Here is a 27,065-nt window from a genome sequence, read left to right as displayed (position 1 = left end):
AAATGTTGCTTTTAATACTCTTAACACAATGTGTAGTACATGGGGAGCACTCATAAACAATAGTTTTATGATTGTCATAAATTTCAACTAACCTGAGTTTTTAGATTAATTTATTTATTACTAAGACATAATATCTGTACATCTTTATGAAGCATAAGATGATAATTCAGTATACATGTATACAAATGAATAATGTTCAAATCGGGGTAATATGCATTTCCCAACTCCTCAGGCATTCATCATTTTGTGTACTGGGAAATTTTGCCTTCTGAGTTTTAATGTATACCTCTGTAAACTGGGTCTAGTGGGGCTGCCAAGAGAATTGGACATAATATACATATGTTACCTGGCATGCTCCCTGTCCCATTGCAGGACCTCAACAAGTGCAATTACTATGGCCTTCATCTGTCTGTGGATCTTCTCTGCATTCTTGAGGCCTTCCTTCTGGATCAGCCACCTCCTCCTCTGGGCCTTATCCTTCTCAATAGACTTTGTTATCTGTCTGTCTTCCCTCCTTTCCTATGAGCTCATGGAAAACATGGATGGCCTGATTCGATGCTATCTCTGTAGGTTGCTTCCAGATCTTTCCTATTACACTGCTGGCTATAGAGTGGGCTTTTAGAAAATGTTCATCATTGGAACAAAGGAGCAAAAGCAGCTCACAGCACCTGGGCGGAAGGGTTGGGAGACTTGAGTGTTTCCTCCATGTGTGGGAAATCGGTGTAGGCCTCTTGAAGGTGGTGAGTCTGGATGAGTCTTGAATCCAAAAGTGGGATTTAGGCAGGTGCTTTGTACTATATCACAAACTTTTTTGGAAACAGTCTTCCTAGCCCTTTCAGGCACTGTGTCTCAAACAACATTCATGCTTTGTTGTCTCGTGATTTTTTTTAGATTGTTGTATGAGACTATTTGCAATTGCTACACTGGAAAATGTTTTTTAAACAGAAATGCATACACATGGTACACAATGAAAAGGTACAAAAGATACATGGTGAAAAGCAAGTCTCCCTCCTCCCCTGACCCTACAGCTTTTTCCTTCAGAGGACATACCCACTGTTATAACTATCTTTCATATCCTTTTTGAAATATTCTGTACAAATGCAGAAATTTATTTTTAACTCAAAGGTAGTTTGTCAAATACAGTCAGCTATACATTATAGTTTTCTTTCCAGAAAAATATATAAAAAGCTTTTTCATTCTCCTGTATGGTTATACTATTTTGCTGTAGATAATAGCTTATCTAGCCCCTATCAATGATTGGTTTGTAACATTTTGCTATTACAAGTTATACTGTGGTGAATAGCCTTATATGCACACCATTTAGTACACGTGTGAGTATACAGGTAAAATTTCAAGAATGGAAACTTTAAGTTCCAGGGTAAAGAGTGTATATATTTTAAATTTGATTAGATTTATCAAATACCAGTTTAATCTCACATTAGCAAAGTATGAGAGTGCTTGCTTCCCAAATCTCTGCCAATATAGTATATTTTCAGTCCTCTTTATCTTTGCCAAACCATATGTGAAAAATAATATTTCAGAGTTTAACTTACATCCCTTTCACCATGAGTAATGTCAAGAGTCTTTTCCTATGATGCAGAGTCACTGGTATTTCTTATTCTGTAAACTGTCTGTTCATATCCTATGCCTATTTTCCTACTGGGTTGTTTGATTTTGCTTATTATTGTGAAAGTTATTTTTCCATTAAGGAAATTAACTCTTGGTGATACAAATTGTAATTTTTCCCTCTAGATTGTTATTTATCTTTTGAAGCAAAAGGCCAAGACCTCCTGAAACTCCCCGTCCTGGCTCAACCAGACTGTGAGCCCCTCGAGGGCAGGGTCAAGCCTTAATCGTCTGTGTCTCCAGTCCCCTGTGCAGGGCCTGGCACTGTAAGAGCCCCTTTCCTGGGCTTTTGTTGAACTGAACTGAATGTCTGTGTTCCCCACCCGTCCCACCCTCCCCTTATGGCTTTGGAGCTCCATTTCCACCTCCAGCAGAAAAAGATGACTTTTCTTATTGCTCACCACAGCCATGCACCTGTTTGGCCTAAACTGGTACCTGCAGCCGATGGAGGGGCAGATGTATGAGATCACGGAGGACACAGCCAGCAGTTGGCCTGTGCCAACGGACGTCTCCCTGTATCCCTCAGGGGGCACTGGCTTAGAGACCCCTGACAGGAAAGGCAAAGGAGCCACAGAAGGTAGGGTTGCTGCGTTGTCCGTGTTGTGAGTCCTCTGTGTCTGCCTTTGAACCAAGGAGACCTCCATCATGCACGTCCTGTGCCTGGCTCACAGCTCCATGCTCTAGTGCTTCCTCCATCCCTCTGCACTCCACGCCGGCTGCCAGCCCACCTGTGTCTTCATTGCAGTTCCTTGTCACTATGAGCTCAGAGTGTGCTCTGGCAGGGTTCATGGTGCTCAGTGATATCCCATCCCACGCCTCAAGGGGAGCATCATGGGTGTTCACACTGCTGGGGTGGCCATCTTTGTGTGGGGTCAAGACCAGCTCTTCTGGGGAAATCTCATGGGCTGAATGGACATCTGCAGGAGTGGGGAGTGGTGAGGGGGTTAGATAATGTGTTATAATGGGAAGGTTTCTGGATCTCGTGGTTTAATGATAACACTACTTCAGGTATCTAGCATTTACCAGCCATGTGACCATGAGCAAGTTACTTAGTTTTCCTGAGCTCCATTTTCCTCATCTGCAATAACAATAGTCATTAATATTTGCATAGTATGTTTGTTTCAAAGTTGTTTTTTTAATCAAGATTATTTCATTTCATATTTAATCCTCACAGAAACCCTGTGAGGTAAGTATAATAATTTTTGCCCATTTTAGATGCAAAAACTAAGAATTGTGTTAATTGACTTGACCAGAGTCACACAGCCAATAGATGGTGGAGTATGGAATATGATCCCGGTGCTCTTGCCCTCTGCATAATCTTTCTTACCTGACCCCATCGCACAGTTACAGGACCCCAAAAGAAGTGTGGATGTGAAATCCTATAATATAATAAAACATGAATATTTCTTTCAATTACAGAAATGGTGGTGGCATTTGGATTTTGGCATTTTTTAATGGGAATCCATAAGCCTATGTTCCGAATGTCTTAGAGATCTTTCCAACATGCCATAGACATATGTTCTTTCAATGTTAGCCAAGAGCAGTGCAGACTCACCAAAACTGGCACTAAGAAAGTCGTCTGAGCTCACAATTCAGAATGGTTGTCATTCTGGGCAATATACGCATCCCTTTTCCTGCATCTGCTGTGACCTACATTATCTTTCTGGTTTTCTTCATAAAGTAGCTATAGCTAGCCTTCATTGCTCATCTTTCCTCTCATCTCTGTGAACTTAGAAGTCATGTCTTCTGAGCCTCTCTGTTCTTTCAAGGATTTGTATTCCAGCCATTAGTTTGGTTAATAGAGTGGCATATTCTTGGTCACAGTATCTACTTATGACCTCTGAGATAATGATCTTGAAGTCCAAAGTCAGCTCTTGACCTATGGTCATCATCAAGGGAAGTAAAAACTGGGCACATTTCCAAAGAGCTAAACCAGAACCCCTGCCCAGTGTTTTGAGGGCAAAGCTAATCTCCTTTGAAAAGGTTTTAATACTTAAAACACTGCATAATTTACATTTTTTGTCATTAATAGAATATGGAAGGAGATAGTATGACTGAGGCCATTGGAACCACTTTGGGTTAGGAGTCAGGAGCCCTGAGTTACAGTCTAATTGTTGCTACTGAACTGTGGTACAACCTTAAGCAAATCCCCTGAACAGATGTTCTGGGCTTCATTTCCCTCCTCTTCAAAAGAATATTGAACTCGATTTTTCTATAAGGTGCATTGAAATTTGCAAGTTCTGCATATGAAATTAGTAATAGAATCACCATATAATTAGCTCATGGCTCTACAGAATTTTTTTCCAAGATGGCCCTGTCCATGGTCCTGCATTTTGGCTTGTGATGCTAATATTAGTTTATAGTGTCAGGTGGCTTAGGTAAATAGCATAAAGGGAAGAGTGTTTTTTAGATGAGCATGTTAAAAACATAGATTTAAAATATGCTTAACCCTCAAGGAATTGGCTGAGGCTCTCACTTAACAAAATGTGTTTTCTTCTTTCCATGATCTCTAACAGACATTCTTTAAACAGGAGTTAGATCTGTCTGAAATCTCCCACTCTAATGAAATTAGTTTGTGGGTTGTTTCAGTTTTGTTTAGTTTTTCCCAAGGAGCAGGAGGTGCAGATAAGAGGCAACACAAAATTGCACAGACTTATTGGTTTATTTTAATTGGAGTATTTTTGCTTAAAGGGATTATCTGTCATTACTGATGCAAATGGAAATCCTGTTTAGCAACAACTTAAATGCAGTGCAGTGCTGGAAAGTGGTCAGCATCAGAAGCAATTACTGTGATGTAAAATATATCATTCTATAAAACAGAGGACAAAGCTTCCTATAGTTTATGTGAGACCACATGGTTCTTAAGGTTTGTGCCCTGGTCAAACCAATGTCTACTCAGTTTATGTTTTTAATTGTGATGCTAAAACTCTAGTTCCTTAGACATATCCCAAGGGGAAAAGCCCTTAACTCTGAAGTAAGTGCATATTTCTTATCCCTTCTGAGGGTATCAGGGAAGAGAGCTGATTCCAGAATTAAGATTAGAGTTCCTGCTCCACAGTGCAGGGGAAGCAGTGTAGTGTGATGGAAGATAAATACTCCGGAGCCTCGACGTCCAGGATGTGATTCTTGACCCTGCTTTTTATTGGTTCCGTTAACTCTTGCCAGTTACTCCATATCCCTTGGCCTTAGTTTTGTCATCTGTAGAGCAAGGTTGACAACACCTTTGCTTTCAAAGCCTAGCAGTAAAGATGCATTCAGCAAATGTTCATTCCTCTTTTCTTGTCTGTTCGAATCCCCAGCCATTCTCTCTTGGGTATTAAAATCCAGACTAATTAACATTTACCCCCAACAGATCCTCAAATGGTTTGGGGGTATTTTTAAATATTTTTAAAGGGTATATATTTTTAAATTATACAAATTAAATATATGATAATCCCATATCACATTTTTCATGTCTTTGAGAGTAACATCAAACTACAATTCATCCTATATTTTCAAAGCAGCTGTAACCATTTCAGGGTCGTCATGGGACAGAAACCAAATGCAGCAGCTTTTCAAAGCAAAGCCACAAAAACTTGTGTTATGCATTAATGGGGAAGGGGGGGAAAGCATTGAATAAACAAGCATTTCTGATGGTTGAATTGGTGGGCTAGGGATAGCATTTTCTTCTTTCTACAATGAAATCAAAATTGCCCATCAGTTTGAACCATGCAAATTGCTGCACACAGGCTCAGCTGGGCTCTCCAAAATGGAACAGCTTATTTTGATAACCAAATAAATTTCAAACAGTTGCTAAGGAAACTAAAGGATTCTTTGTGCAAGTTATTGCATTGTAAAGAACCAAAAAGGTAGAAGGAGGGGGAGATTGTTAGTTGGTTAGGAATTTAGAACCTATACAGTTAGGTCTCAGTTCAGAAAAGTAAAGATGGTGATTGTAAAGCATATGGAATTTCACTTCTTCCAAATCTTCCTTGTTTGACCAAGCTATCCAACCATTTCAGCAATTCATTGAGAGATTTTATTTTATAGGCATGATTGCTAACTGTACAAAGAAAAGGATTGTCACCAGTGCAATATGTCCTGTGAAATCTAATGATATTGTTGGGAAGACCCTAATTCTGAGCTAAGCTCTGTAATTTTTGGTAAAGTTCTGAAAGCACCCAATGTTGTTATAGTGTACTTCTCACGGATGTCTTGAGACTCTGACAACTCTGGGACCTCTTTGTAGATTTCTAATTCATAAAAACAATCAACTTGAACCCGAGAAGGCTAGCAGTATTTTTAATGGGTCTTAGATATACCTGGTCTATCTTGATATTAGCCTGCATATCCATGAATTAACAGAACCATTGCTCCTTAAGAGGGCAGGTGTACCCACCACACTGAGAATGTCTTTTTAGAGTTTTAATTAATTGTTCATTAATTCAATCCTCTTAGAAACCATATTCTGATAAATAAAGAGCGAGCCCAAATGATTTCAACTCTAGTTTCTTAAGCTAAGTCTTAAGCATCCCCGTGCCTCCATATGCAGATTTTAATTGTGTTGCAGGAATCACTGAAATACTAAATGAAGGAACCTGCCAACGTAGTTGGAACTCATTAGACAGTAGTTTGTACTACTAATAATACCATTATATCTATCTTTCTCACTATTTCTCCTGCTAATATTTATTACCATTATCTTCCAGAACATGGGTAGGATAAGATTTTTATACACAGAGCTTTTCTCCACCTGATCTAGCCTCTCCCCTCCCTCATTGCCTCACCATTGGTGGATTTGGCTTTGTCATAGGAAGTTTTATTTCCTAGTGTTTATGGATGGTGCTCAGAATTAAGAACAAAGAATCTTACAGGATTTGAAAAGAGGAAGACAATAGGGTTTTTTTAAAATTTTTTTTTTAGTTGATATGGACAAGTATCTTTATTTTTATTTATTTATTTTTATGTGGTGCTGAGGATTGAACCCAGGCCCTCACATGTGCAAGGCAAGCGCTCTACCAATGAGCTACAACCCCAGCCCCGGCAATAGTGTTTTAAAAAGACAAACCAGGAGGGAGGTGTTTCCAGCCCCCAGTTCAGCCAGTCTCAGGGGGTCTTCTCCCATTGGCTAAAAGGGATCAGCAGGCTGTTCTCTCTTTTCCCTCAATAGTCCCATTCCACTGGGAACCAGGTCCCCCCAATTCAAGGTCCTAGTGGTGGGAAGGATATGCCCCAAACCAATATGTACTATTTTTATCTCATTGTACACACAAGGAAGACAATGTTTTCTCCCAGTGGGCCTACCTCATTGAGATACTAGAAAGTGCTATAACAGTCTCCCTTTGTCACCTCCTCTGGGGTAAGAACAACATACTTATGCTGTTGTGCCCTACAGAGCTCAGAGGGCATCTTCGGGCTGGCCTCTGACCTGTAAGCCTATAGAACTTAGCTGATACAGTGGCTGTCTCCTGATATATGCTCAGTGAAGGAGAAAATGAACCATGCAGGCATCTCCAGCAGCATGCTAAAAAGAAAGAGCAGTTTTCCATTATTTATTTTCAGACATAGGATCTATTTGAATGCAGACAATTCTCAAATCGCATCAGTTCTGACTTCCACCGACTCACAAAGGAAATGAGCCCTTGGAATTAGCAGTCTTGTGCTTCTTTCTCTGCAGTTCCTAGGAGTAAAAAGTTCAGCACATATCCTGCTTTTACTCCTTCTTAGTTCTTCCTCCCTCACGGAATTAAAAGCTGAGGGTACATTATTTTGTACCTGGAATATAAAAGGGTCACAGAACTGGGAACCCACAAAATCAGATAAAGAAAAATGTGAATAATTCTCTCCCATCTTAATGCTTTGTGAAGTTGGCTCCTGTCTTTGAAGTTTGTGAGTCACGGCAAAGTGGTTGGTGTGTCTGTATTTTCAAGGTAGAAGTCTGGGACATGTTCCTTCCATAAGGAATTCAATGCAAACTCTTTCCCATACTAATGACAGAATACTGGTGGCACTTTTATTGATAGCGTGCATTTCAACTTTTTTTGTTGGCACATTTTTAATTAAAATAACATTTAACGGTTTGAAGCTAAAAACCTGATGTTTCTGCCTAGGAGTTTAAAGGGAATGATAACAAATGGAGAAGTTTAACATTTAAATTGAATTTTATTATTTAAAACAGTAAAATATTTTATGACTACAACAATACCCTGCCAAGCTCCATTTCAGCATTAAATGTGCTTTGTAAGGAGTCTCACAAAGCCAGGGAAAAAAAGACATTTTAATTTCTTATTCCCCAAATGCTTTTTATAAAAAGTTCCACAAACGTGTTTTCTTTACAAATGGATTCTTGTTCTCTTCAAGCATCTTCTAACATCTCTGACAACACAAAAAGCCTCGGAGCCAGAATGCCCAGGGGTCCTTCCTAATGACAAACAAAATGTAGCCTGCTGACTTGATCTGGGTCTTCCGGGCTACTAAGGATGGCCTTCCTCATGTCTCTGTGGTCTCCCTTGTCCCTTCCCTACTTTTCAGAAGGCCGATGTCTGACAGGAAGTTAAGGTTTATCTCTTTCATGTGAGTGTGTTTAATTACTTAAGAGGGGAAGTTTGATAAACAGCCTTCCTTCCTGGCCCGGTGCCTCCAGAAAGCAGTCACTCTCCTGATTGGTGACAGAAATGGGCAAGAGACCTCACCCCTGACCCTCCATAGGGATGCTAGGCATCGGGCCGGGGGCCTGGGTTAAGTTTCCAAGTATATTCTAGACTTTGTGTATGAACTTGAGAAATTATGTCAACTTGACCTTCTTTAACATAAAAATGATATTCACCTCCATCCAAAGACCAAGAGGGATTTTTCAGACATGTATCCTCCCTTTGAAGAACTTTCTTCCTCATCTTTCTCAACCCACATCCGTGCTCCAAACACAAACCCCCATCCACGTAGCTGGCCTCAGAATTTGGCTTCTGATTTATACACCATCCAGTGAACTTTTAAAATACCTAGCTCCACTCAAGTCACACCCCCCACTGCTGGAAAACCATTCCAAGTCGGAGATTCAGTACCCACACCTTGCTCCCTCCAGCCTGCCTATTTTACCATGCAGCTCTTTATACACACACTCTCACAAAATCACAAAGTTATTCTCATGTGACTGCAAATGATTATTTTTAGGATCAAAATATATTTTAACAAGCTGTGGAATTATGCAGTAAACAGATGGCCCTTGGGGAGGACCCATACATACTGCTCTGGAAGAATGCATATTTTTAGCAGAACAATTTGAGCATCACTGTGGTGGGGGGCAGTTCTGAACCTTCTTACTCCTGTGAGTAGGGGGATGCCTGCTGGCAGCGGAACATTACAGAGGAGTGAGGCTGAGCAGAGTCCTGGGTGCTGGGACGCTGATTCCTTGTGTCACTTGTGGTTAACCAAGATGCTTTTGTCTTCCTTCCTTCTATCTTGGTAGGAAAACCCAGTAGTTTCTTTCCAGAGGACAGTTTTATAGACTCTGGAGAAATCGACGTGGAGAGACGGGCTTCCCAGAAGATTCCTCCTGGTACTTTCTGGAGATCTCAGGTGTTCATAGACCACCCTGTGCATCTGAAGTTCAATGTGTCTCTGGGAAAGGCAGCTCTGGTCGGCATTTATGGCAGAAAAGGCCTTCCTCCTTCACATACTCAGGTAAGCAGAACCCTACCTGCCTACTGACCTCCTTGTGCTCCTGCTCAAATCTTTACCCAAGTCAAGAAGCCCAACCCTGATCCTAGAGCCCAAAGGGAAGTTGGTGTATTTTAAAGGCCTTTTATCCATTTGCCACCCTCTCAGACCCTGCCTTTCAGGCAAGTGAGATTTAATCCCTGAGGCTTTTTGCAAGGAAGAAATTATGAGAAATTTCTCAGTAACCTTTCTGCTATTACTCAGTCTCCTAAATTGTGTTACCCAGGAAATGTTATTGAGAGAAAAAAAAAATAGACAGTGAGTTTGAGTCCTCTTGTTATTTGCTGTGTAACCTGGTATTCATTACTCATCCTCTTCTAAGCCAGTTTCCTAATCTGTACCAGTGCCCACTTTGCAGGGCTGTTGTGAAGAAGAAAGAGTAGCATTTATAAGGCAGCCAGCATACGGCCTGGCTCAAAGTAAATGTTACTCCCCTAATCTCTGGCATTCCTTCTCTCCTTCAAGGTTACACTTTATGCAGAGAGATGTGCACCAGAACCTTTGAAGAACTTGTCCAAGAGGCTGGGGGTGTGGCTTAGTGGTAGAACATGTGCTTAACATGTGCAAGGCCCTAGGTTTGATCCCTAGCACCAAAAAAATAAATAAATAAATAAAATGAAAAAATAAGAACTTCTTCAAGATGATTGGCATATTACTAATAATGAATGGCATACAGCAGAGACTTATGCAATGTCCTCCTAGCTCTGGAATTGGAGTAATATAAATCATAAGCATCCTCAGGTGTTCTAAGGCCACATGCAGTCTTCCTAACCCCGGTAGTCAGTTGAGATTTATAGTTATAAGCTAGACAGATAAATTTGCTAAGGATGGAGTCACAGAAAATAGAGGGAGCTTGAGCCCCTGATGACTGCAGAACTGCCATGCTAGTCCTAGAATTCATGCCTCCACACAGTTTTCATGAAGTAGAATGGCTACCTATCTTTTCTGTTTGTTTTTTAAGAGCTAGAAAGATGGATGGCTACTCAATTTGCTTGCTTGCTAATAGGTCAGTAGGGCTTAACCACCTATCTGTTATTAACACTGCATGTCTGTCTTATCTGGAGTCTTATGCTAGCAGTCTCAGATCAATTGGCATTTGAATTTGACACAGCATGCAATTATTGATAGACTTTTGGACTAATCCAGTTCAGTTCTTCTAAAATATCTCCCTGAAACTGGAGCCATTTAGAAAAGATTATTGACTAAAGACAGATATAAACCAAATCTTCAACTGTTCGTGAAGAACATTCCATTCCTACCAACACTCCAATCCCAGCCTGAGACCCTTGAGGTTCCATCAGTACTTGTGTAGAGCTCAGGACTGGGTTTCTAATCTTGGGCCAACATTGAAAGAGCATGGTTCTGTTTTAAATGAGGCCAGGTGAAGACTTGCCACACTTGCAGCAAAAAATATTTCCAAGACTAGGAAATAATGCCCGAATGCTGCCACATTCACAAGAGAGGAAGGAGAGTATTACCATGAAATATAGGATTTGAGTTGGTTGATAGCTTTCCTGCAGCTTCTGCCTCTCTGTTTCCTTATGCATTCCCCCACCCCGCCCTGCCCCCGCCAGGAGAAGCCCAAAGAAAACATGGCATGTGCTGGAGCAGATCCACTGCTAATCATACTTGTTTTGTGCTTTAGTTTGACTTTGTAGAGCTGCTAGATGGAAGGAGGCTCCTGACCCAGGAGGCACGGAGTCTGGAAGGACCCCAACGCCAGTCTCGCGGTGTCGTTCCCCCCTCCAGCCATGAGATCGGGTTCATCCAGTATCTGGACTCAGGAATCTGGCACTTGGCCTTTTACAATGATGGGAAGGAGTCTGAAGTGGTCTCCTTTCTCACCACTGCCATTGGTAAGAAGCTCCAACTTCTGCTGTCTCTTTGGGTAGGAGGATACTTGGGACTTTGGGGGGTAATGCCAACAAGAGAATGAACGTGTCTTACTCAGAGCTGTAGATGCCACTCAGAGTATGGGGTGGGGCTGTCCTGCCTGGGCATGCTGGAGGAGGACTCAGCATGAGATGCAGGTACAACACGACAGACAGAGGGGCCATCCTGATACCTTCCTCATGCTGTCTGTGTGATGATGTATGGAGCAGCAGCCACCTTTCCAGACCAAGGGGATGGAACTAAGAACCAGACGGGAGTCTTGGATGACTGGCCACATGGCAGGAACATCTCCCCTCTTGGCTCTTGGTTCTCACCTTTTCATCTTCTGAGTCTCACTTGGTTCAGTTCGCTGACTTATTGTTTAGATTTGGCTTGATTTTTGATTTTGGAGTCAACAATCTCTGGGAAAGAGGATAAAGGCTGGAGAGAGAGTAAGAATAGCAGCACAGAGGGCTGGAGGAGCCATGTGGTCAGTCAGGTGTTACTGAGAGCAGAGGTGTCCTGGTCTCTGACAAGGGGGAGCCCTGGTGTCTTAAATGAGTACAAACACCATCACTCTTAATCATGCAAAAGGGCATGGCCACCTCAGGTCTATGGGTGTCTAGGTAGCCTGCTTCCCTCTTGGAAGAATTTCTCTTCTTTACTAACATAATAGATAGAACCCATCTCCTCCTTAGGTGACCATGGTGTGCTGAGGGACATAATCATCTTGGTGGTTTGGGTCAGAAAACGTGTTCTGAGTTCTGAGTTCTGAGTCTCTATTGGATGTACTGTGATACAGCCTGGAGATAAAATCTCGAGAGAAAGACAGGGCTTCATGAACCAGAACACCTGGGAATGGAGTGTCTGCCTAACGGACATCTCTGTGTCCTTTGGAGTTTACCTGAGAACTCTATCTCAGTCTATGGCTGGGAGTCTCTCTGACATGGAAAATGGAGTTGAATGAACATCTCTGAACTTGATACTAGGTTTCCTAAACTCATGCGAGACCCTGGTTCTTCCTTCTAAATAGCAGTGGTCATTTCAGGCCATTTTATTCTAATTCACCATTTCATCCTTAGTTTTGAGGCAGAGGGAATCTCCCCATTAAATGCAAGGCATGGTTAATAAGCTTCTGCTATCAATGCAGCCTCATGGCAAAGTGAAGGAGGTGGGATCATCAGGCAGCTGGCTCTGATGAAGGAAACATCCCTCAGTGCTGCCCTATTTTAGAGGTCTGTCCTAGCTGCAGGACTCAGACTGCCTGGAGGGCAGTCTTCGGTCTCCCTGGCACCCGGTGGGTCCCCATTGCAGTTTCCTCAGTTGGTGAGGGAGTGAGTGTGAGCATGGCCTTTCCTGTGCCCAGGCTCCCATTAGCAGGACTGTGGACAGTCACAATCTCAGCAGGTGTGCTGCCATTGGATTCTGCCCTGCATGTCTTCTTGAAGCATAGTGCAAAGCATGCTCAGGTCCAAATCTCCACCATGAGCTTGAGCTTTCACCCCACACAGATCACTCAAGTTTTTCAGCTCTTGGGGTCTCAAGATTCTGGAATTTGAAGCTGCAGCTTAGCAGTTGGAGGTAACATTGAGATGGAAAGTGCAGTCCCAGTCCTCATCTTGATAGCCCAGTTCTGGTCCTCTCCATCAATGAGAGTGTCATTTTGTGGGTTTTGCTAGGCTATAGTATCTGCATCTTTTCTCTTTCTGGACATGGTGGCTTCAATTTAGGGACAAAATTATCAAATTATGGTGGTGCCGAAGTTATAACTCCCTGGTCTCCCAGCTCAACTCTTCCTAGACACAGTTCACAAGCAAGAATAGAGCACCAGGTTTGCACAGAACTAGGAGTTTTTATGGTCAGATTTCTGTTTTAAGAATGGTATAAATATGAAAGGATATTAATTTAAACTCCCAAAGAAAACTACTTTTAATTATGATATGCATCTTTGAGAAATAAAATGGAGATAAGATTTGCCAACTCGTGGCTTGTCAGTGACAGCTAGCTTCTTTGTCTTAACTGGGGTGATGGTCCTGCTTTTCCCCTGGCTGCTCTGTTTGCCCCTTAACCCTGTCATGTCTATGGGATTTCTTGTACTTCTCAGACTTTAATGTACTCATGAACCACTTGGGGGTCTTGTTAAAATGCAGAGTCTCTTCCAGCAGGTCTGGGGGACCTGAGATTCTGCATTTCTGGCCAGCACCCAGTGATATTAATGCTGCTATGGACCACATTTTGAGTAGCACAAGTTTCTGGTACCTCATTAGTGGTTCTCAAACACTTTGGAACAAAGAACTCTGTGGGAGGCTAGGTAAAAATTCAGATTTCTGGGCCTTTCTTCAGAACTCCTGAATGCCTCCAGTCGGGCCAAGTGATGGTGATTCTGATGGTCTGTCAACAGATTTTGAAAACAAACACCACATGAGGGACTACCCTTCGTTCCTTCCTTCCCTCCCTCTGTCCCTACTTAGTTTTGCAGCCATAGGCAGCCATGTCACCTCACTGAATCTCAACTTTTCTTGTCCAGAAGCCAAAAATGTAAAAGTACTTTGCAATCCCCATTGTGAAGATTAGAGAGAGAGATATAAAATGCCTAGCACAGCTTCAGGCCTCCATATGTGCTCGATAAACGGAAGCTGTTAATATTCTCTGCCATCCTTTTTCTCCTTCCACTTTCTCTTGCTGGCTTTCTGACCTATCTGTCTCCATTCAAGCTACAGTGATTGTTTAATGAACACCGTTCTTCGCCCCCCCTTTAATACAAAAACAGACCGATTCTGATGTTGCTATTAATACCTCTTTCCCCAAGAGTCCCTGGCATTGAGTCTCAGCTGTCTGTGATCGTTACCTGTGAGCTGTGAGTTGTAATTTGTCTTGGCAGGTTAATTAAAAGTTTAGGTCTTGTTTTAGTGAAGTCATTATGGTCCCAATATACAATTGTAACTCTCGGGATTGCTTAACACACAAATTGGAATATGACCCTCCCTTCGTTACACATGGAAATGCAGACCAAGAATTTTAAAAGATCTGAGTTGTCAGAATCCAGAGTATTTTTGTCTGTTTGTACTTAAGTAACGGGAGAAATAATTGTGTTTAATTTAATGAATGGCTGTATTGTGTATGTTTTTGCTTTTCCCTCCGTTTAATGCAATCCAGCTGATGATTTTAAATTAAATGAGTTTATCTTTTGCCTTGAAAAAAATCTAAGAGCCTTTTACAAACTGTATACACAAATATATCCTCACAGAGACCTGATGTCACCCGAGCTCCCAGGGAACAAATGCATGTACATACATGCTCACACATGCCCCGCGAAATCCAAGACAGTTTGAAAATAAAACATAGCAGCTCTTTTCAGAAAAAATAGTCTGCCCCACCCCATCCCCCACATGCTCCTTGTTGAAGGAGGTAGGAGGACATAAACCACTCTCGGGGGTTTAATTCACCCCATCACCATTTACAAAGGGTTTTCGCATACATTCTTTAAATCTTGCAGGAACTCCATGAGGTGATTATTCTTATTTTTATTATCATCCCTGACTGCAGATGAGGAAATGGAGGTTCAGGGATGTTGAAAGAAAAGCTAGGAATCTGTCTGACTACAAAGCTCGTTATTTTCCTTCTTAAGCAATCTGCCTCCTCCCAGGATCCAGCCCCTTTGGGGCGCCCACACTCATTTGTTTCCCATCCATTTGTTTATTCAGCATTTAGGGAGCATCTACTGTGTTTGGGGAACCATGTTTATCACTCTCATATATGTCACTCTCATATAAGGAATAAGCTTATTCCTTACAAGAGCCTTAGACAAGAGATCTTTTAAGCTCCGATTTACAGATGAAGAAGTTGAGGCTCAGAATTTAGTTGACTTGCTCAAAATTAAGAGCAAAGCCAGAATGAAAATTTGGACTCTAAATCCCACAAAGTCCCCACTGTGCCACAAGTAAATATTTTGTCATGGCTACTAGTAAATATTTTATTACTGTTTGTATTATATGAAACATAATTTCCCCTTGTTAACTTGCCTCCAATTATAAGTAACCATCTTACATCAACCCAGGAAGTTTTTTTGAGAAGTCATTAAAAAGACCATGTAGAAAATCTCACAGCGTCCAAATTTTTAAAAATAAAAATACCTTTGTATGAATTTCTTGCAACCCCAAGACCTAACAAGTTAGTATTACAGCATTTGGGGTCTTCAGTTAGATAGCCTCTTATCTTTTCATTTCAGTTGATGCTGAAGCATAAAAGGATAGATCAACTTGACATTGCAGCAATGTGAGCCAAGCTGAAAAATAACAGAGGTGTGTTACAGTGGATTTCAAATCCCAGAGGAGAGAAATAAGAATCATTGGCAGGAAACAAAGACTGGGAATTTTTATGAGAAACATGCTCTGAAGATCTTCTTGGTGCTAATTGAAGAGTCTGTTTATGCCCAGGAAGCCACTGGAAAACAATCCATGTCCAGGGACTAGACACAGATTTAGTCCCTTCCCTCCCTCCCTCTCTCTTTCCTCCTTCTTTTTATCCCATTATCCAATGAATATTGCATCCTTTCCCTTTTCCAAGATGGGGATGCAGGAAAGGTATGACATGGTTCCTGGCAAAAGTAGCTGGTAGTCTAGATTAAGCGAGATGAAAGCCTTATGGAGCAAGTGTCTCTAAGCCAAGGAAAAGAGCAAGAAAGGCCACCCCTGGAGCCACCAGCCCAAGGGCCAGGAGGGTTGGAGGAAGGGAAGGGCTTGTCCAGCTGGATGAGCCAGGGAAGGCTGTCTGGATGAAGTGACATTTGATCTGGACCTTAAAGTTTGGGCAAAATTTTCACATTTAAAGAAAGAAAATGGAGGAGCCTGCAGTGCTGCTCGATGGGAGCTCAGGGTGCCCTGAAGGGGGAAGCAGTAATCAAGGAAGAACCTATGACGCCACCCTACAGAGAGTTCATAAGCACTGGGTGTCATGACAGGCTTTTGAGTAAGAGAATGAAATGATCAGAGGTGGGGGGTTTATCTTAAGAGGCCCAGAACAAGAGTCCTTTAATTTATGTGGTCAGAGGGTTACTGAGATTGAGTCTGTGATTTCATGAGTGCACTGCAGGGGGCTGGGTGCCAGGGAAGACAGAAGGGGCCCATCTGTGATACCAGTGATATTTTTCCTCTGATTTCCCCATGATCCATTCCTCTTTGTTTCTAGATCTGCCTAGATACTTACACCTACATTTCTATCTTCTGTGGGTCATCAAAATTGGGTCCTTCATGATTTTCCAAAGACTGTGTTAGACTTGCCATTTTTTCATTTCCCTTGCTTTGATTGGGCATTAGCCTCTGAGTGCATTTACAAGGATCTAGGGAGAAAAATCCCCAGCATTATACACTGTAATTTGTGTAAGAATCTACCATGACCTCAAGGAAGAAACTCAGAAAAGTGATTGAAGAACAATTTTCAGTTTTTAATAATCACCTTCCATACCCCATCTCATGTCCCCTTCCTTTGAATATACTCTAAGATAGAAACACAGCAATGAAGAATCCAGGTCTCTTGGTAATAAATTAACCTTCTTGTAAATGACATTGGCAGCACTTTGTGAAATTTCTAATGGAAACACTTCTTTGGAAAAGTGCCCTGTGAATTCACCTCTCCTTGATACGGTGATTTATTTGGAGCAATCTGGTATAAGTGGAATGAAATTGTAGGCCAAGGGAGAGCTCAAGTCATCACATTGGAGACAGACTGTGGCCAAAATCTGTTAGGAGGAAGAGAGCTAGGAATATCAGAGTGCTATATCTGCAGAATCAAAACCTAGCCCCGCCAGCAGCTATCTCTGCTCGCTGAAGGACAGGCTGCCCCACTGTCCCCCAACTCCTTCTGCTGCCCTGCAGTCTTATCGTGGACTGCTGAAACTGAATTCTCTACCTGGATTTTCATGGCAGGAAAGAAGAAAAAGTAGCCCAAGGACACCATGAGTGCCAAGCAATAAAGTTTGTCTCTTTGTAGGAAACACTAAGAAATGTGTTTAGTGTGTCCATAACCTAAATTTTATCCAATCAGCATTTAAGTGGAGTTTTAATGTCCTTCCGCTCATTCTAAGTCTGGGGTGTTTCTATTCAGGGCCAGGATGGCAGTTCAGTAGTAGCATCAGGGACCAGGCTCTTTCCACCCTGTGCTCTACCGTCCTTCCTCTGATTTATTGGTTTCATACCTGCTGCCTCATGGTCATAAGATGGCTGCTGCACCTCCTGGACTCATCCGCTTGTCTTGTAGAAAGAAGAAAGGGGAAGGATGCAGGAAAGCAGAATGTTTCCTAAATCATTTAACTTGCATTTTTTGGCAGAGTTGTGTCACTTGGACACTCAGAGCAAGAGGGAAGTCTTAAAGTGAATATTTTCAGCTTGGAACATTGGCACTCTGATCAAAATTAGGGTTCTCTCAGGAGGATGGGAAATGAATATTGGGATAGACAGCCAGCAATATCTGCCACAGACTTCATTAAGACATTTGGTTCACAAATAGTAACAGAGTCCTCTTACCATGTGTGAGATTCAGACCCAGGCATTAGGAACAGCCATGAGACAGGCAAGCTTGCTCCTGAAGACTTCATGGGCCAGTAAGTTAGAGGAGGTGAAGCTGAGAAAAGGAGAAGTCACCCATGTAACGAGGTAGAGGGAATATATTTTAGTTCAGGCTCTTTGTATCACCCAAGAAACCAAGGACTTCTATCAGTAAGCCTTGAAGCCTCTTGCTTGTTGCTTTCAGATGGACAGACAGCAGGAGCAAGTCCTGATCAGTGGACACCAGGTGGTAGACAGACCTAGATAGGGTCAGTTTGTTAATTTATTCATTCAGTCAGTATTTACTAATTGCCTTTTCATATGCCATGTCCTGGGCAGGCATTCCATGTCATGGTACGTAAAACAGCCAAGCTTCCTGCCCTTGTACTTGTAGACATGCTTGAGACATATTAAGAGAGAGCCTCAAATCTATACATCCATGGAAAAATCCATGATCATAAATGGCACATTAACACTGTGGCAAAGAAGAGTGGGCTCTCGGGAAGCAGTGGGCCTCACACAGCTGGCTGGGCCAGGTGCATGATGAGCTGTTCAGATGAAAGTTGGAGGAGGAATGTACAAAGCAGAGGGAAGAAAGTAGAATATACGCAAAAGCCTGGGACAGGAAGTTTCTGGGAGTGCTCCAGGAACCCTATGGGGTCACATTGTGGGTGTGGCCATCAAAGGACTAAACGTATCAGGAAGGACTGGAGAGGCCACCGAGATCCAAACTGCTCAGGGTCTTAGAATGCTTTGTGAAGGGTATCATTTTGTTTTCAGTTTAGGTCAAAGGCAACAGGAAGCCCCTGTGGAAATCTAGGTCACTTAATCTGATACACATATGCAAGCATTCCCAGGAAGAACTGGGAACGTGTTAGGAGGCTCTTCCACCTGTCTAGGCAGGGCTAATGCTGTCTGCTCCAGAATGGAGGCCTCAAAAGTGGCGAGGAGGGAGCAGATTTGAGCCATTTTACTGCCCCTTAGAGACTGTTGGCCAGCTCCAGGGGTTAAGATGACATTTCTAAGGGAAGGAACAAATGGAGGGCAAAACAAAGGAGGGCAGAAGAGATCCTTCATTAAGGTGAGTTTAGATAGGCAGCTGGCAGAGGGGCCTGTGGGGGGTCAGAACTGGGAGGCAGGACCAGGAGAATATGCTGGTGGAAAGCTCAGTGGAGAGAGTCCAGGTACTTGGGGCCTCATCCACATCAGCAGTTCAGCCACCTCCTCCACCCACAGCCACCATGCGCCTCACTCCATGTTCAGTTTATGTTTTTGCCACTTGGGTTAAGGAATGCCAGAAGCCTTCACACACCTTTCATTTGTTTAACTTTCACTCTTTTGAAGATGAGAAAACTGTGGCTTCTCAAAGTCATAAGACTTATCTAGGGCCACACAGCTACCCGATGGCAGAGCCAGGATCATAGTTCTAACCACCAATTAAATACAGATTCTTTGCCAGGTACTATACTCAGTACATCATCATTTCCCAAACAACCCATGAGTCAAGTTAAATATATTTTCCATGTTATAGATAAGGAAATTGAGGCTCAGAGGTCAAATGTCACTGGCCAAGATTTCCAGACAGGAACCAGCAGTTAGGTTAGCAGTATGCATGACCTTTCTTATACACCAGTGAGCAGATCTGCATCCAGGTTTCTAATGTGGTGATATCCATGTGTGTTCTGATCCACTCATAGTCAGAATATCATAAAGATAAACATGGGCTTAGAGATGATGCCCCTAGGCTTGCAGACTACCAGTGGCTCACAACTCATGGGACTTTCAGCCTTGTTTAATACAAAACCTCTGCCCAGGCCTCACCCTGCTAAAGAAACCTCTCCTCCTTCCCTCCCTCCATTCAGATGGGGAGTTTTCAGTAGAAGATATTTTCTTAGTAATGGTTTTATTTTTTAATGGATGAATAAGTGTCCTGATAGCTCTATGCTTTGTCAGTTGCTCATCCCCATCCTGCTCATTGGGGGTTCTGCAGCCACACTGCTGTTTGGGGAGGGTTCTCCCACAGTGGTTGGTGTCTTCTCTCTTTTCCTCTATGGTGCCACTGACATGAAGGACATCATTAAAAGTGTGGCCTCTTGTCCTGTAGCACACCCTTAGAAATAATCTAGCTGCCACTGATATGGGAATCTCTGCCAACTCTGGCATTGGTGGTAGATAGTTCATGTTATTGGAGACAGAAGTTCATTTGGAGGTAAGATTGTGACCAGAGAAGTAGTGTGATCCAGAGAAAGGCAATGCTTGGGAGTCAGCTCTGTCTGCACTATGTATGTATGAGCTGAGGGACTTTGGGTAAGTCTTGGCCTCCCTGAATGCCTGTGTCATTAGCAATCAAACCTAATTTAGAGAGTTTCACAATGATGTAAAAACATATGATTCATGGAAGGTACTTAGCATATTTTTTTGGGTCTCTTATTTATTCATCATTTGTTAAGCATCTACTTTGCTAAGTGCTAGAGTTTTGCAATGAATTTGAAAAAAAAAGACTTTTCCTTAGAAAGCCTACAGTCAATTGGGAAAATTGACCCTTTCATAAATAATTCCCACATAATATGGGCTGTGCCAGCAGAAGTCCAGGTAAGCTCAGAGAAGGGTCGCCACCTTTGCTATGTAGGCAGGGCCTGTGAGGCATAACAGACTTATTGTGAAAAAAGTGCTGAGTGGGCTGGTGAGCAGTGTGCAAATATGATTTTTAGCAACACAGGGACGCAGAAATGGGACCAAGAAAGGAGACATAGGAGTACTTTCTTTCTATGGGGGATGTGTTCTGATACCTCACAGATAGTACTGAACACCATATATATTATGTTTTTGTCTATATGTAAGACCTATGATGAAGTTTAATTTATAGATTAGCTAACAGTGATTAACAATAATAACTAATAATAAAATAGAACAATTATAACAGTATGCTATGACAAATTATACAGATGAGGTCACTTTCTCTGTCTCTCTCTCAAAATACCTTTGAAAAAATGGTACTGAGTACTGAACCCAGGGCTAGGTCAAGCACTCTGCCTCTGAGTTATATCCCCAGTTCTTTTTATTTTGAGATTGGGTTTCACAAAGTTGCCCAAGCTAGCCTTGAACTTGGGATCTTCCTGCCTCCGCCTCCTCAGTAGATGGGATTACACGTGTGCATCATCATATCTGGCTTAAAAATGTCTTGGTAATTAGAAGAAAAGATTTTTGAGTATTCTCACCACAAAGAAAAGATAAATGTTTGAGGTGATAGATATGCAGATTACCCTGATTTGATCATGACACAAAGTATACCCATATCAAAATATCACAGTGCACTCCATAGTATGTATGGTTATTATGTGTCAATTCAAAACCTTAACAATAAAATCTTGTACTATATTTGTCAAAGTTGACTGTAGTAAGTGAAACCAAGGGAATCAAAACTATAGGTAAGGAAAGACTACTGCATATGGAAAAAGTCACCAAAAACAGAACAAAAGAAAAAAGAACATATTAGTTTGCTTGGGCTGCCATAACAAAGCACCACAGATAGGATGGCTTACAAAATTCATCTGTCTCAGTTCTGAAGACTAGACACCCAAGACGAAAGTGTTGGCAGAGTTAGTTTCTGGAGAAGCTTTTATTGCAGGTGGCTTCCTTCTTGTTATGTCTTCCTGTGACCTTTTTTCTGTATATATGTGGAGGGAGAGAGATGGCTGGTGTGTCTTCCTGTTCTCATAAGAACACCAGCCCCACCATGATGACCTCACTTAACCTTTATTGCCTCCTTCTGGACCCTGTCTCCAAATACAGTCACACAGGGGGTTGGGACTTCAAAATTTGAATTTGGCAGGGAAACCCAGTTCAGTCCATAATAAGAGACATCAAGGAGGTGATAAGACAGTAGCTCTGCTCAACCAACTGATGAACTGGCCAGAAAGTATCACTGTTTTGGGGTTGGAGATGAAGAAATGTCTAGGACCAGTGACTCACACAGGAACACAAGGCATCTTCTGAATCCAGTCCCGTAACTTCTTCTGAAGCCTGGCTGCTTAGCAGGACTTGGAACATGGCAGACCTTCATCAGAGGGTCAGCGAACTCCAAATGAGAAGGTCAAAGTTCACTGATATTCTCTGCAGTCTAGAACCTTCTGCCATGAGCATGAACTTCTTATGGGCAGCTCTGAAGAAAAGAAGGCACAGGTGCCAGTTCCAGGCACAGCAGACACCAGGATGAGGAACGGTCTTTCTCCCTGAAGGGTTTATGCATCTCAATCCTGCAAGATCCAGGGAGCAGAGCACTCATGGGGTCTTTCTTGGCTGTTATTACTTCAGGTCAAAAATGGAATGTTCTGAGGTACTTTATTTATTCTTATAAATTTGACCTCCTTCGATTCCATGGGGAATTTTTCAAATGTTCCATTCTAGTTTTGGGGCTTTTCAGTCTTCACAAACTCCTCCCAGCCTCTGTGGAACTACTTGACAAGTCTATTAATGTTAATAGATAACTACTTTTTCAATGCACAGACTATCTAAGTATTATCCTAGATGTTTTCCATAAATTCGTTCAAGCCTCTAAAACAAGCATTCAGAGTAAATATTTTTTCCTAAAGAAAAATGAAACTCAGAGTATTCAAATGACCAGGTATAAGTGAAATACCTGCTCTGTGGAGAAGCTGCAGTTGGAAATCCAGATCTGGCCCTAAATGCCACATCTTTCTCCCCATGTTTTTTTTCCTCCCCCCACCCTGTCCACTTATGGCTTTGAATGAAAATGCCTAGGAGACACAGAGAAGAGCCCAGTAAACTAGGGTAGGGTCACCTGGAAGGGCCTTGTAGCCAGTTTGAGAGTTTGGTTTAGAAGACAGTGAGGAGTTTGGGATGACCTTGAAGCAACGATTAAGTCAGGTGTTACTTAGATTTCTTTGGCATGGTCTCTGTTCAGATGAGTTGCTTTCTTATCCTGAGGCAGGGAGAGAATTGGAAGACTGTTTCTGTAGCCATTAGGGTAAGATGAGAGAATAGAGCCGGAACTGGGGCAAATGCTGCTGCTTTTTTATAAAGGAGGGGTGCACTACAGGACATTGTAGGCTGGTCTTCGTGACCACTTGTATTTTAGCTGTAAAAGAGAGGCAGGAAGTTTTGACCTTCAAGAACGGATGGATGATGATGCTGTTAACTAAGTTAGGAGATAAGGAGGGAAGTGGATTTGTTGGGGTGGGGGGAGAGGCAGGAAGACACAAATTCACATTAGATTTGAGCTGCTAATAGAATTTCCAAGTGGATGTCAGTTGCTGGCAATGGGCAGATGGATAAGGAAGCCTTGACGTGGGGATAGCTCTGAACTGGAGACAGAGTCCATGGGCATCTCATGGTGGGTGAGGGGGAGCAGGTGGGAGGGTGGAATACCTAAGGAAATGGACAAACTGAGAAGCGGGAAGTCAATGTAGAACCCCAGCATTCAGAGGATGGGCAGAGGAAGGCAGGTAGAGATTAACCTTGGGGAAAAGTTAGGGAGATGATTATGAAGAAACTGCTAGAACTGGTCATTAGGATGACATTGGCACCCTCCATGGGAGCAGTTTCCAGCCCTGGTACAGGCGGAAGCAGGGTCACCATGAGTTCAGGAGGGAATGAAAGGCAGAGCGGAACAATTGCTTCTAGATGGAGCAGGCAAGGAGACAGATGGGCGTAACCTGAGGAGGAGGCAGGTTCAAGGAAAGGTTTATATAAGGTGGGGGAGCTTTGAACATGTTGTCAGCAGTGGGAAAGGAGCCAGGGGAGAGGACTGGAGCCCCCGGAGAGAGGGGGAGATGATTAATGGGAGGTCAGGGGGAGCAGAGGGCAGAGGCAGGAGGGTAAGCGCTAAGAGGGAAGAGAAAGGCAGGAGAGGGCAGTGCGGATAAGGAAGGATGCTGGGTCGATTCATGCTGATTGCAGGGTCAGCAGCAATTTCTAGAAATGGGCTGCTCTATTGCTAAGCTGCTGTGCCTGAATTACATGTGTTTCTTCTGTGTAAAGGCAGCCTCGACACAGCACTGAATCAGATATTGTGCAATAGAACAGCAGGGAGAGAGGCAATGAGGCTTAATGGTTAGAACATGGATGTGAAGCCAGATGGCCTGGTTTGCATGCAGCCTCTGCCACTTATTAGTAGCATGACCTTGGGCCAAATAGTTAATCCACTAGTGTCTCCTTTTCCTCATCTGAAAAAAAATGATGATAATGTTAGTTCCCACATCATGAGGTAATTATGAAAATAAAGTGAGTTAAAATTTTAAAAATTCTGAGAACAGTGCCTGGCACATGGTAGGTATCTTACAAGTGTTTACTGTTGTTTTGGTGTGTGCTGTCTGGGTCCCAGGAGGTTTGAAGTTTGATGCATGCATCACCTAGTTTAAAGTCTATCTTTTCAGTATCTTTTCAGACACAGGAATAGCTATTACTTATTTAATATAAAGATGAAGAAATAAAGTTCAAAGAAATTAACAAACTTGCCTACAGTTACACAGTGAGAGAGAGAGCAGAGCCAGGGTGTAAAGCTAGACTACTCCAGTTGAAGAATTCTGCTCCATCCACCCTAGCTTTCACTCCTGGGCCGCTCCCAAGTCAGCACCCACTTCCCCAGCCACCCAGGTTCCCATTCCCACCTTAACAGGAAGACGTGAAGGCTGTACTTTGAGGACCATGCAGGTATGAGTTTTGTCACTAGCAGGCACTTCTCTGGGCCAGAGTGTGGACCTAGGATCTGAGCTTGGGGAATGGTTTCTTCACAATCAAGCCAAGATTTAGTGATAGCAAATTTGTCAGAGGTTTTGTGCTTGTTTCTTGCTGCTTAAACAGAGCAGAGAACCTTCTTTTGAAATGACAGGACAATGAGTGTTATATGAAGGGTTATAAAAAATTATAAGCCAGAGCACTGTGAACATCTGGTTTCAGTTTGAGTCGCTGCTTGTTCCTGCCTTTATCTGACCACACTCATGTTCTGGGCTAATGGAAGCACAGTTTGTTTCAGTCTTGGTTCATATTACATGTCAGCCAGATTTTATATTTTTGTTTGTGTCATAGGTCAAGAAAGTCCATTCAAGGGTGCAAGAGATGGACTATAAAGTTTTTAAAAAGTGAGAAAAATTCATATACACTGAATCAGGACAGTCTGAATGGTATCTTTTCAAAATAGAATTTGAGTTTTCTTAAGTGTACAGATGCAAGGTATTCCTTAGAAATCATGCATTTGGAATGATGCTTACACCATCATTATCTCTTTATTTTAAGTGATGGAGGAATAAGTTAAAATACATTAAGCTTTTCCTAGATGCCAAGTACTACTAAGCAAATATATCTACATTAACTCATTTTAATTCTCATAACCAATTTGTGCAATCAGAGTTATTACCCACATTTTACAGGTAAGATAGGAAGTTGTGTGCAAGGTCACACCCAGGCAGAGCTAAGATCCTACCCAGGTATATCTGGTTTACACTTATTTTGCAAGCTTTCCATGCTTTTTGAATGCATCATGCTGAGATCTGGCCTTTGTGTCCAATAAGTGATTAAGATATCTCTGATGACCATGTTGAGTTATGAAAATACTAAAAATATAACAGCATAGAAAACAACGATTTCTAGTCAGAAGTCAATGTCATGCTTTGCTTCCTGATTAAATATTAGAAGGATTCCTTTAAAATCATTAACAAAAAAGATATGTCTATGGATTTGTGTTTTATTACTTTTTTATTTTTTTACAGTACCCAGGGGTGCTCTACCACTGAGCTACAACTCCAGATCTTTTTGTTTTTATTTTATTTTTTTTATTTTGAGACAGGTTCTTACTAAGTTGCGCAGGCTGGCCTCTAACTGAGGGCATCCTGCCTCAGCCTCTAGAGTCGCTGGGAATACAGATAGGCCCTACCATAGTTGGCCAGTAGGTGTTATTTTAGAAACTTTGACTAATATAAAGCCAAACAAACACAAGAGACAGAAACAAAGTTCTCATTTTTGTTAAGGATGGGTTTGTATTCCTGGGGAACGCAACAACACTAATTGAAAAACTATATTACTCAATAAGAATTCAGAACTTGCAACTAGAGTACAAGATAGCTTTTCACAAGTCAATAGATTTTTCCATATACCTGAAAAACCACTTATGAAATATATTGAACAATGTCCCAGTCAAGAAAATTAATAAAAATGAAAATATCATCTTAATGAGAACTGTATGTGATCTGTGTGACAAAAACTGCAAAATTTTATTGGGAGACATAATGTAGGACATGAATAATTAGGAAATGTAACGTGTTCCTAGATGGAAAGATGAAATACTCTAAATAGGTCGATTTATAGGTTTAATGGAATGCCAAACAGAATCCTAAAGGGAATTGAAGAGCTTTGATTGAATAGTTTAAGACTTCATCTGGAATAATAAACAGATGAGAAGCATGGAAAAAAAACAAGAAAGAAGAATAATGAAAGAATACTCGTCTTTAAAGAACCTAATGTATAATAAATCTATAATAATTAAAAGAATAGGAGTCAAGCAGTGTAGTAGCATATGATTGCCTAGAAATATTACCAGTTATATGTCAAAACTTAATATTTGAAAAAGGAGGAATCACAAATGAATAGAGAAGAAAGCTTAGTCACTAAAAGTTGTTGGAATAACTTGGGAGAATATTGGCATAAGCCAGAGGCTGCAAAGTGACGTTCAGTGGAACAGATGCAATGACACATGGATGTGGCCAATAGACACGGATAAGATTTGGGGCCTGTAGGGTTGGCCCACTCTTTATAAACTGAATGATTCCCATAAACTATAGGTTTATGGCTTTTCTTAAAAAATAAGAAGACCAAATTTCTTTCAGGAACAAGCCCCTGTAAATACATTGTATTTGGCCAGTCTTCACCTTGTCCCTTCTTATGGCCAGCCTGCTGTCCCCTTTGACCTACCTGCCTGGCCCCTTGAGGAATGTGGGTTTTAACCTATCTTTCAGACTTCACCTCATGCCATATGCCAAAATTAATTCCAGATGGGTTAAAGAGGTAAATATTTAAAAGTCAAACTACAAGAGAATAAAATCTCTGGTTTGGAGGAGGACTTTCAAGCTTAAAAGTCATTGACGAAATCATAAAGACTGACAAATGTTTCCATAAATATTTGAAATTTCCATATGTCTAATAAAACTGATCAAAACAAGAAGAAAAATAGTAGATTGGAAAATACTTGCAGTAATATCAAGACCCAGGGTGTGTGTGTGTGTGTGTGTGTGTGTGTGTGTGTGTGTAGTATTAAAGCTCAGATGCTGTGAGTGGGAAAGGATTGTGATCTTATAGGCAAATGGCTAAACTGATGTG

The 27,065-nt window shown here is 41.9% G+C and overlaps 1 pseudogene; it reads left to right on the top strand.

The window, feature by feature from the left end:
- Positions 1-27,065, top strand: part of LOC143637778 (teneurin-4-like) — a 373,204-nt pseudogene that overhangs the window by 195,759 nt on the left and 150,380 nt on the right.

Source organism: Callospermophilus lateralis, unplaced genomic scaffold (assembly GCF_048772815.1).
Source record: "Callospermophilus lateralis isolate mCalLat2 unplaced genomic scaffold, mCalLat2.hap1 Scaffold_63, whole genome shotgun sequence".
Classification (NCBI taxonomy): domain Eukaryota; kingdom Metazoa; phylum Chordata; class Mammalia; order Rodentia; family Sciuridae; genus Callospermophilus; species Callospermophilus lateralis.
The sequence above is the reverse complement of the archived record's forward strand: the minus strand, read 5'-3'. Positions and strand labels throughout refer to the sequence as shown.